Source organism: Hyalella azteca, unplaced genomic scaffold (genome assembly GCF_000764305.2).
Source record: "Hyalella azteca isolate HAZT.00-mixed unplaced genomic scaffold, Hazt_2.0.2 contig8735, whole genome shotgun sequence".
Classification (NCBI taxonomy): domain Eukaryota; kingdom Metazoa; phylum Arthropoda; class Malacostraca; order Amphipoda; family Hyalellidae; genus Hyalella; species Hyalella azteca.
The window spans coordinates 150423-162424 of record NW_025938820.1 but is presented as its reverse complement, the minus strand read 5'-3'; the positions used below and the strand labels follow the sequence as shown (position 1 = coordinate 162424).

The following is a 12002-nucleotide window of genomic DNA, read 5'->3' as shown; positions in this document are numbered from 1 at the left end:
CAGTGTTCTGATACGAGTGGATATATCTAACTCGTCATAACATGACCAGTCAAGCATGTTCACTCACTGCTTTTATTATGTTATTCACGTCTCATGATGAACGTTATTGTTCCATGTTCACTCACTGTTATGTTATTCACGTCTTGTGATGAGCGTTATTGTTCCATGTTCACTCACTGTAATGTTACTCACGTCGTTATGAAGAGCATTATCTGTTAATGCGGTGCACGTAGCGTGCATTACGTACGTGAGTGCGGTGTGTGTAGCAGGGACACTTTCCCCTCAGCTGACCACAAATTAGGCTACGGCCGTCAAGCTAACTCGCCTATTCCTGCTACGTCCAATGCTACAATGTGCACATTTTTCTAATAATGATGTTGATGTTCATAAGTATGATCAATTGGAATTTATCGCATTTTTCACGGGAAAACACTATTAATCTTCTGCGCATCGTTTTATTGAAAGCAGCAAATCTTTTCTTTTGGTTATTATCAATCCTTATCTTGATTTTTCAACAATTTGTATGTGAGTCCATCTAACGTTATTCGATATGACCTGTAGTTAAGCTACGCGTTGCGGCTAACAATTCATAATTCCTCATGATTATGCGGAATGATCTGTCATATTGTTAGGTTCACGTGACGAGACGACTGCTAAGTCAATGTCCAGATGATGAATGCGCTGCTAGTGAGTATCTCCATGTAGCGCGTTGCAGCTCACTATTGTGTTGGGTAGACCTCCTTATTGTGAGGCTTTCTTTGTTCCCGTATCTTGGCTACTTGTATGAATCGAGGTCCCTCCTGTCTACTTTCCAACACGTTATTCTGTTGACAGGTACATGTTTTTTCCTCAATATATGTTCGCACAATTTTACCTCGATGTGTTTACCAGCGTGGAACCCATTGATTTCGCACAAGTTCTATGACAATTTTTTATAAATTCTTACGTATCCATGTTCTATCATTGAATGCTATTCAATGCTCTACGTGAGCAGCATAGTGAATAGTTCGCGCTATACGATAAACACCCTGAAGTTTGCGTGTATATTTTTTTCAGGCCTAAGTACATTTCGTCTATGATGGGACGCATCAAATAAGCTTGCATGCATACGGCCTAGAGAGGATATAACATCAGGTGCTGACATGTCACGAAATAAAGGATGCCTGAATTCATTTGTTAGGTCCATTTATTTCTCGGAAACTCTATGTATATAGTTGAAAGAGTTTTAAAATATTCGCCAAGTCTCTACTTACGCACGATTTGTTTATTTTTTTTTCTGAATCATGATCGAGGAATTTCTCATCACTTCATAACTCGGGACGACAGAGTACACTTGAGTTTTTCTGGGTATCGGTGTGTGCCGGTCGTTGCTAAGGAATAGGTCCTGAAACATGGCTACGCTCAATGAACTTATCCACATCGCAGCGTCTGAAGCTAAAAGTAACATGTAGGCAGTTCAATGTTTGTTTCAAGATATACACTTATATTTTGCACACTAGTATGTAATGTATCTTGGTATCAATGATGAACCTGCTTTGATCATTTCCTCCTAGTTAGCTCGTTTAACCTGAATCTTCTGTTAAAACACGAGTCTGATGCAAAATCTGTTAGCATGATAATTCATTATGTGAATTGCTGTTTTTATCTATCATCGTCGACATGAAAAATAGTCAAAAATGTCATAAAATTAATTAACCCAAAGCTGCTGAATTTGATATGGTTTTGTTACGGAGTTCTTTCTGCATGCAAGCAAATTGGCAAATAAATACGATTCAGGCTCGTAGGATGCGCTATAGGTCCTGGCGGCGTAAAGGAATATAACGACTAATTTGTTTTGAACAAACAGCGCGGCTAGTGAAATGAAATGAGATTTTCAGTTTTAATTTACATCGAGACTCGACTAAGCCTGTCTGACATTCTACGGTGAGAAGTTCTCTGATAACTTTTTGCTTTGAATTTTGTACGACTTTCTAATTTTCTACTCTCCGTGTGACTAGAATTTACCAATTTCGGCTCGCCGTGTGAGTGTGACTTGCTTCATGCCATTCGAGCTCGCCGTGTGACTTAAGTCGTGTCTTTTCTGTCCATCGTGTGACCAGAGTTCCACAATTTCTGTCCACCGTGTGACGAGAATACCACAACTTCTGTCCACCGTGTGATAAGAGTTCCACAAATTCTGTCCACCGTGTGACGAGAATACCACAACTTCTGTCCACCGTGTGATAAGAGTTCCACAAATTCTGTCCACTGTGTGACACGAGCGGCGCTATTTCTGACTGCTAGCCTGTGCATAATTTACAAACTGTGGAGCAAAATTTCTAGCACGACATTTAGCGCCTGTTTGCAACTCGCAGGATTTGATATCACTGCTCTTCAGAAATTAGGTTGTTGTTTTTTCAGCTGACAAATGAAGATGTGGCAGTATGAGAACTTACATTTCTTGACAAATTAATAGCTATGTAATTTAGATCAAGATACTAGATTGTGTATTTTATGATTGACTTCAGTTTTCGAAATCCCGATGCATAAATTGTTTCGTGCTTAGTATCATCAGACGAGGACACAATTCATGCTCCAAAACTGCGGGGAATGGGGGGTATTTTTGGAGGACTATTAATATCCTCTGCTAATTGATGAGCTTCTTATCTGCAGTGAGTTTGAAGTAAAGAAGTTCTACAGATGCGTTACAACTTACACAATGCAAACTGATCAAGTCAAAGCAGCATTAGTATGCTACGGGTGATTTTTATTTGTTGCTTATTTTGAACTGTTTCTCTTTCCATGCTTCTTGATTGTCATTAGATATAAACCACATTCTTATAGTTGATTTTCATTGCATGTAAGTTTATTATATATGTTCATTGTTCATATGGTTGTTTGCTTTCTGCGTCGTTACGTGGTTGATTTGAAAAGCTTGTTGAATGCTGTTCAACTCGGTCCTTAAAAAATCAATGTCTTCGAATTACTTTTACTTAATGAATGTAATTTGCCTATGTGATTGCCTTCAGTCAGTGTATTCAACAGTAATTGTTGGGACGAAGCCGTGGTAGTCAGTTTGTGGAAGAAATCCTAAGTCATCCCTTGTTAGGAACGCTTATTTACTGTTATCAATTTCACGGAACCTTGCTCGACAAATCAGGCGGTAGAATAAACATAAAAAAAGAGAGGAACCTGCAGCTGAACTTGTGGAGCAATGCATGCCGAACTGGTATAGTTGGTGTTATGATCTCCTGCTCGTAGATTTGGCACATCAGCAAAGCCATCACCATGACCACGAGTGGACGTTTGGCAACGTCGCACTAAAACCAGCTCCACCACCACACAAGCGGTGATGTGGCACATGAGCGCCGCACCACAGCAACAGTGGTGCTCCCCCTTCCTCCTCGCCCCTCCCTTTCCTCCTCTCTGTTCACAATCGATGATATAGTGTCAGAATTGTTCGTTGTAGCGCTCTCCATGTGTGCTTAGACATCGTTCAGAAATACAGTTCAACGGTCTGAATAACAGAAAGTATGTTTATTACACTATTGAATAATTAGGAATATTAAGTTGTGAATTTTTGCTTGCGACTGCGGAGTTCCTGGACGCAGCGCTGCTTGCTTGGCTTCCGTTAGCTTCAGTTGCCGTCTCTCTGAAGTTACGCGGTCTTCACCGCCTCGCTTTCTTGTGGTGTTAATTTGTGTTACGCGTGATGGCGGCGATGCTTCCATCGATGACACCTCATCGTCAGCGCTGCACTTCATTTATTATTTATTAGGCTTTGTTTAAATAGGGTAAGACTAGATCTCCTTACATAGTAAAAACCTAATTAGTGATTTTCTCTTAACGCGTATCTAAATTACACTGAAACTAGAGTGGTTTTGTATGAATTGTCCAGTTATTTCTTTTGCATTTCTGCAACTTTGAACTACACATAATGTGTATAATGTGATGCGTTTTTGTGGGTCTTAGATCTCGTATTCTGCTGACGTAGATTATTCTGTAATTTGCAGTGTAAGCAATTTAGTGATGATTGCGACCGTGTTTGTGATGATGCATCGCGTAGTCCACGTGTCTTTTGTCGTAGTCACCACATGTCTTTTGGCGACGGTGTCGCGTTGAATCACTCCGACGGTGGGTTGTTCTGATACACTCAACCATTTGTTTGCCTTTACCCACTCAGATAGTGGGTTACCTCGGCCCACTCAACCACTTGTTTGCCTTTACCCACTCAGATAGTGGGTTACCTCGGCCCACTCAACCACTTGTTTGCCTTTACTCACGCGATACGTAGGTTACGTAAACACTCTCAGGCCGTTTACCTTAACACCAAGCAGTGGGTCATCTTGACACACTTGGTTAGTGTGCCTCAACCCACTACGGCACTGGGTTGCATTCAATATCTTCATTAGGTCGTTTTATTACCTCACCCTTTTATTTATTTCAATATTCTACACACGCAGAATTATTTGAACCGTCATCAGTTCTTATTCCTTTGTTATCTGTTTTCTTCATTTTATTGCTCTCAATGCTGAAATCCTGTTACTCCAATGGCAGCTTAGTTTTGCTCAGTCAGCACTGCTGCTCCAGTATTTCCACAGCACTGCTGCACTAGCATTTCCACAGCACTGCTGCACTAGCATTGCCACGGCACTGCTGCACTAGCATTGCCACAGCACTGCTGCGCCAGCATTGCCACAGCACTGCTGCACTAGCATTTCCACAGCACTGCTGCACTAGTATTTCCACAGCACTGCTGCTACCAGTAATTCCACAGCACTGCTGCACTAGCATTTCCACAGCACTGCTGCTCCAGCACTGCCACAGCTCTGCTACACTATAACATGTTAGCTTCGTTAAAATGTTCGTGTTGTCCATTGCACAGCAGCGTTACGGGCGTGGCCGTGATTCATCTAATGCTCACAACCGCGTATTTTGGAGTAGTTTACTTCTGTGGTATTGATGTGAAATTTGTCTATAAATTTCAGTGTATAGTGTTATGAACATGCTGGTGTTATTTTTGTATGTCTTCTCTTTTTAGGCAATAATTTAGTTTAATAAAGCTAAATTCTAGCCAACCTTTGTTTGAGACCTACAAGACTTTTAGGCTCATTACAGGTACTATCCTAGTCATCACTCGTTACCTCCACGCGTGATGCGAGGATGGGAGGATGTGTTACCTGTGTGATAGATAATTAAGCCACACGTGCGTGGCTGTTACCTGTGTAATTACAACTGATGTGTGTGGCGGGGGTGAGGTGTTACCTGTGTAGTGCCTAGTTAACCTAACTGATGTGTGTGGCGGGGTGAGGTGTTACCTGTGTAGTGCACTAGTGCCTAGTTAACCCAACCTAGCTTCTCTGCCATCGAAGCTTGCCGTGTTAGTCAACAGTTGCTGAAAGAATGTGTTAACAGTCAAAGCTAACATCTCGGCCATACCTCATGGCAGTGAGCGTTTATACGCACCGTTATAATCGTTGTTTGTTCCTAAGTGATAAGCGTATTTAATAACTAATGTGCGTATGAAACCTGAGAGTCACAAGAAATCGTTTCAAAGCTGTGTTGAATTGTTCTTCGGTAGAGTGATGAACCGTTGATTACTTCATTTCAATCCGTTTCCAAGTCAATTGATGTGTATGAATAAGATTGCTCATTAGTTATTATATATCAAGCCTGCGAATTTCATAGATTGTTAAGTGAAATTTCGATCTCGCTTTGCGAGCTGCGAGAAGCGTGACGACAAGAGCTCGAATTTGTAATGAATAACTATTAACTCAGTGGACTGACCGTAACTTAGTAATAATTCTAATATTTTAGGTACTAAATCCAATGACGGCGGCTCAGGTGTCCATTGACAAAGAAAAGATGGTCAGTGCGGGAATTTTGTACTTGGTACTCCTGCACAATTGGCTCGATGGCAATCTACGCAGAGCTTTGCACCAACATTGTGGAAGTGTGAGGCTAGAAGTTTCTCGATGCTTCTTGCTTGAAGCTTTTTTACTGGCGGTAGAAGACCCTCTTAACTTTACAGCTAGTCTCAGTTTGTACGTGTACCTATTTTACGATGAGTATGTATTTTCCGTACACCACGGTGCTTGTTAGCGCCTTATATCAAATACACCAATAATTAAAAAAAACTTCATGTGGCTTGCAGTCGAACTGTAATACGAAGTTGCACCATCTGCCTGCATAGGATACATTTACCATTATCAACGAAATTATCATCCAAATGCCTGTTAACTAGTGTTATTTTCATTAGACGAAAGGGTTAGTGTTTGTAGTACTCCAGTATTTTCTTTGTCTGGCCAATTGTCTTATTTGCCAATGTACGAATAAACACACGGCTTGAAAGCGCCCCATTAATGATGTATTTTTTTTTTCTCGTAACTCGCTTGTAAAACTGGTTTACGTCTGGTCCATGTTGGGAAATCTTATTTTTGATTATATGTTTCCATAGATACTTGAATACATAATCCACGTAGTTCACTAATGAGATGAAGCTTTCATATCTGTGTTGTCGACGTCTTCGGGGCGACTTTCTTATTAAAGTATACACATGGTTAATATAAACTTTTTATTTATAAGATTCACAGTATACATGGTAGGGGATGGAACAATATCAGCAGGCCCTAGTTACTGCCTGAACAATCTGCTACGGAGCTGTCTGAACAATCTGCTTTCATGCGACAAAATTTATTCTCGTTTCAGTCACCGACATGTGATCAGCTGACGTCCCAGAGGCTTCGAGTAGCAACGCATTCATTAACCGACTAAACTTATGCAGTGGTACGTTATTGTGCCATTTAATAGTACCACACTAATATGGTACTATGGTACCGTATTATATCACTATCACATATTTTACTATGTGATAGTGATATACTAAATATGTGATAATTGTTATATCACATATTTTACTTTATATACCGCGTAGGTTTATGTAGAGCATTTGTCAGATGGAAGTGACTTCTGATGGTCTAAAGACGAGTTTTAGACCTAGTAACATGTCACGAACATTATAATGATCTGCGTAGGTGTTTGTTCTCTCTTCATCTTCAACGCTAACACTATTATACTTTATAACATTGTAGGATTTTCAGGAGAGTTGTGGGAGAATTCGTTTTTTGTCATCTCAAAATTATTATCACTCGTGTGAATATTCTGAAATAATATTTCGAAGTAACGTTCCTGGAAAGTCTTCAGTGGCCGTCCTGGTTGCATTTCTTGTTTGACTTTACTAACGTAATGCGCGTTGAATTTGGTGCTGATATTCTGTTAAAACTTGTAACGCCTGTGAGAGCTTCTCTCTAATTTGATTTCTCTATCTCGTAAATTGAGTCAGAAATAACTGGTTCAGTAGTGCAAATGAAATAAGTCAATGAAGCGACTGAGCAGCTACTTATTTATGGGCATGATTTCTATTGTTTCTAAAAACGATTTTATAATTTTCAGACTAATTCACCTATGCTCATTCTCAGTGTGTAACTTCATTGAAATTAAGTCGGCTATCTATTTTGAAGGTCTCTTTTGATGCTTCTAAATAGCATGCCAATTGAACGTTGCACGTGATATTATGTTTAATCTTAATCTAGTTCCGGGTTTATTTTATTATTTACCAGCAAGTGAAGCCTGCCTTTTTCGGGATCGAGAATTATTTTCGTTGTCAAATCGCAATGCTCTACAAATTTAGGTCATGTGGATTATAGAAATACCCTAATTTTTATCCCGTCTTTCAAATTCAATCCGTGCAAAGTATGCAGTTATAGAAAATTTTATGTTAGATTGAAGTTTAATTTTTTAGCCCAGCTCTTATTGTTCGCATGTCTCAATATTTCTTTCCTAAAATTATATTTTTAAGGCATAGGTATTGTTTCGCCCTAATAGTCATTTTGAGTTTAAATAACTTCTAATTAGAGTTGCAGGCTCCTAACACACAAATTCCCAAAATTTCTAGAATATAAACAAAGTTATTTTCAGATTTTACGTGACCGCATCCGAAACTAGATATTTAAGTACCTAGTTCTTTTCTGCTGTCTTTCGCGTAACCGCGTTTGAAACCGGAAAGCGTTTGTTGTGTGGGAGATTGCATTGCTCGATGCGTGCCGAGTGGTTCAACCGAGAGTCAGTTTCCTCTTGCTTAAATGCAAGAAAAAAGTTGGTTGAAAGCAAGAGGAAAATTCTTCTTGCTTTCTGCCTGCAATACATATCTTAACTGAAACCCGTCAGTAGAAAATTTTCAACTGGATGCTCAGTTTGTCGAGCTGCTGTTCGTTATAATACACTTGCAACTACGTGCTTAATAACCTTACTTCAGACGTTGAATCTATGTTCGTGATAAAAGTGACATATTCCTGTCACGTCATGTACCCTATATTTCCTATTGCGCGGTAATCAGGAGGTAAAAAGTTTGCTTTTTATGTTATTGTAGGATTGACACGAGTAATTAGGATCCTGCTTAGCCTCAATATTCTTCTTTGTTCAGCCTTGAGGTTGATGACGCGCTCATTATATACGCGCCGTAGCGAACGTTCGCTAGCTCTTGGTTTCCGTTACCATCCCTTATCGCACGCGAGGAAGCCAGTCACCGCCACGCAACTTCATCGTCCACCTTCATCAGCACCATCATCGTTTCATCACAATCATCACCATCATCGCCTTCTTCGCCCTCCACCATCATCATCGTCTCCACCACTGTTCAAAATCTTCAGCGCCACCACCGTATTCATCACCATCGTCTTCACCACCGTTCATCACCACCACCACCACCACCACCACCATCGTCAGTAAACATCCTCGCTCGCTCCTCAGACCGGGCGCACAAATCTTCAACTAAAGCACGACAATTGTGAACAAATTCACAGGTTCATTTAAAGAGCTCATAATAATTACCGTCAATTATGAATGATATCGCATAGCAGGCATGATTTGGAATGTATTCAGAGATATCGGGAAACGAATGTTCCCTTATGCACGATAAAAAGTTGATTGGCAAAGTTACCATTAAATTTGGCAAGAAGATCTTGAATTGAAGTTCGCGCGTAATATTTGTTCTCGCAATGAAAAATAGTTGGACTCCTTTGAATATTTATGTTCTTTATAAAAATATTAAGGCTATTCAACAAATATCAAGTTTATTGTACGCATATAAAATGAAAACTGAAATGTAAAATATGTCGATGACAATGATAGAATGTCTGTTACCAGGTTTGGATTTGATGCAAGCCATGCCAACGTTGTGGAGTGGGCTTTCGTTTTACTCCTAAACTTTCTGTTCTGATCTGTTGTCTGTAGGCCATTAAAATTAATTTATTTACAAGCTGTATTACTTCTAGCAACCATGCAGGCGAAATTTCAACTATTCGCATTATTAAAATTTGACCTGATAATGCCGTTTTTTACTGATTAAAGTATTCTAACGCTATCATCTAATTTAGTTCATAAAATCGGTATTTATTCTTCAACTCAGCGGCAATAAACGTGTAATTAGTTTTATTTAAAACCTGTTTTATCTCGCTTGTTATCACTTGCGTGATGGACTGATGGCCATCACAATAACAGCTCTTTATCAGGGTGTTCGGACTTTTATTTACGGATTATTCATTAGAAGTGGCTTGGGAATTTGAGACGTTTTTGCTGTACCATTTTGATGGCATATAATTACCGAGAAGTAAATTTTATATACAAAATATCTAATATATATAAAAATCCCTTATGAATAATTAATTTGCTTGAAGAAAGCTTTGAATAAGCACACTGCCCTGCTCACATTCATATAACCCTTGGCCTCTTGATTCTAGTTTCTTAACACGCAGACTCAGGTTTCCCGTCCTCATAATTCTTGCGAAAGCTGACTCGCAACAACTCCCCATTTTGCTTACTCAGGCCCTCACATTTGAGTGATGGGTGTATCGAACATGAGACCCTGCTAAATATTAACCAAACATTCAAGTGACTCAAGCCGATTTCTCTGACTAATTTGCTCAAAAGGCGGGCAGCAACCGTGGACCTACACTGTGTTTGTGAAGGATTTTCCACGTATGATATTCGTTGACTTATTAAAGCTTTATGACACGTTCTTATTTAATGGTTGTTAAATCGGGCATTCAAGGGTCTAATTACCAGAGTTCATTTCACGAGAAATTCGTCTTATGTCGACCATGAAGCGATCAGTGGAGACTGATCAGGCGTCTTCAAACTTTATCTCGCAACAGCTTATTAAGCCTTGTACAGCTGCACCTTAAATGTTTTTCTATTTCAATAGAAATATATGAACGGTAAGCTGTTGGAATTTGAATCTATGCCTAACTAAAGAGTTTATATTTTATCAATGCTCTCTATGCCTCCTCGTCCAGTAAGCCCATTTAATTACCGAGCCTTCAGACGTGTGCAAATACGCCTGTACGTGATAAGTGGGTACAGCCGAGCCCGGTTATGAGCAACTCTTGAATTATTCACCACATGACTGGTGAAATGGCACGTTTTGTTGGGTAATTTATAGGTTCTATTGGCTGTTAATTATTTCACGAAGCCTTGTATCAGCAGAAAAGTGAGTACTAGTGTGCAATTCTCTCAGAGCAACATGTAGGTTGCTTTACTATAAATCCTTTTGAAACTGCATTTTATCGAAAAAAATGTTTTAATATGTTATATACTTCTCAATATATTAATCTACAGTTGTAGTTCTTGTATGAAACTTCGGAATATTAAAGCTTGTACATGGCGAGATTGCATTTAAACTATGTATTGCTCTCCTGGGTTATCAGAATTCACTGAGACACCATTCCTGAAAGAAGTCTATCATGCGATCCTTTCTTGCTATTTGCTTGTATAGCGATAACTGTATATAGAGCAATCTTTTCATTCTTTGACTCTCACATTCAACTCGCTTTAGATGTCCAGGTTAATTTAATTTTGTGATGTATGCATGAAAGAAACGAAAATTTACTTTTGGTGTAGTACTCCTGCTATTTATTGCTAGTTGGATGACGTAATTTTTGTAGATTTCAACCTTCTCCTATATTTACTGTGAAATGCGCATAAGATTTTTGACTACGAACTCCCGTCCTACGAACTCTACTTCATGCATAATCAAGCGATAGAAAACAATTCCGTCTATTTATCGGTCTTATTTTAGCAGTAAACTTTATATTCTGGCTATTTTACTAGGTCCATAGGTGCGTAAAGCTTGTGCAGGCAATGAACGTTCATGTGTAGGGACGCGTGAGCGCACTGCGAAAACATCCACGCGCACATGAAAGAGCTCACACTGCTGTATATGAGTACACGCTTGATATTAACGTACACGTGACACTTACACGACGACTCTTGCGTCACACGCAGCTCTGTGTGCGGGGAAGGGGAGGGGGAGGTGATGCGAAATGCCTGCTTGGCTGCCTGCCTGTGACGCCTATTTAATAGAAATAAAATTATATATCGAGAAACGCATTGAATTATTACGCTGAGGTCGGGAGTGGTTTGTCGCCCAGGGTTCCGAGTAATCTGTTCTCCTTACATGTTCAGATCGCAGGGTTGGCAATGATTAAATCAAAATGATTAAATCATGTGATTAAATCACTTGATTTTTTTATAAAAAAATCATGATTTTTTTTATTTTTTCGATTTTTTTGATTTTTTTGATTTTTTCATATAATTAAATATATTGAGTGGCAGTCTTTAATTTATATTGAGGTATTGTTATTCATGGTTTAGTATAAATGCTGTCTCTTATACACATCTAGATGTGTATAAGAGACAGACCTTGCTCCATACAAACTTTACAAAGCTAATGAATAGACTTATCAATAATTGTTTACCCAAAAATCCCTAAGTGGTAAACACCACCTTGGCCTGCTGGCCATTATTGAAGGCAATAAGTGCTCTTTTTAGCATCCATTATGATCCATATACTGCTATTGTTAGTAGGCTAATTGCAACATAAAAAATAACACTTCAAAAAGACAAAAAAGTTGAAAAAATCCAAAAAATCAAATAAATCAAAAAAATCATGAAAAAATCAAATAAAT

General features: G+C 39.1%; 1 protein-coding gene across 2 annotated transcripts in view; it reads left to right on the top strand.

The window, feature by feature from the left end:
- Positions 1–12002, top strand: part of LOC108678302 — a 47985-nt gene that overhangs the window by 3139 nt on the left and 32844 nt on the right. The gene's annotated exons all lie outside the window — the stretch shown is intronic.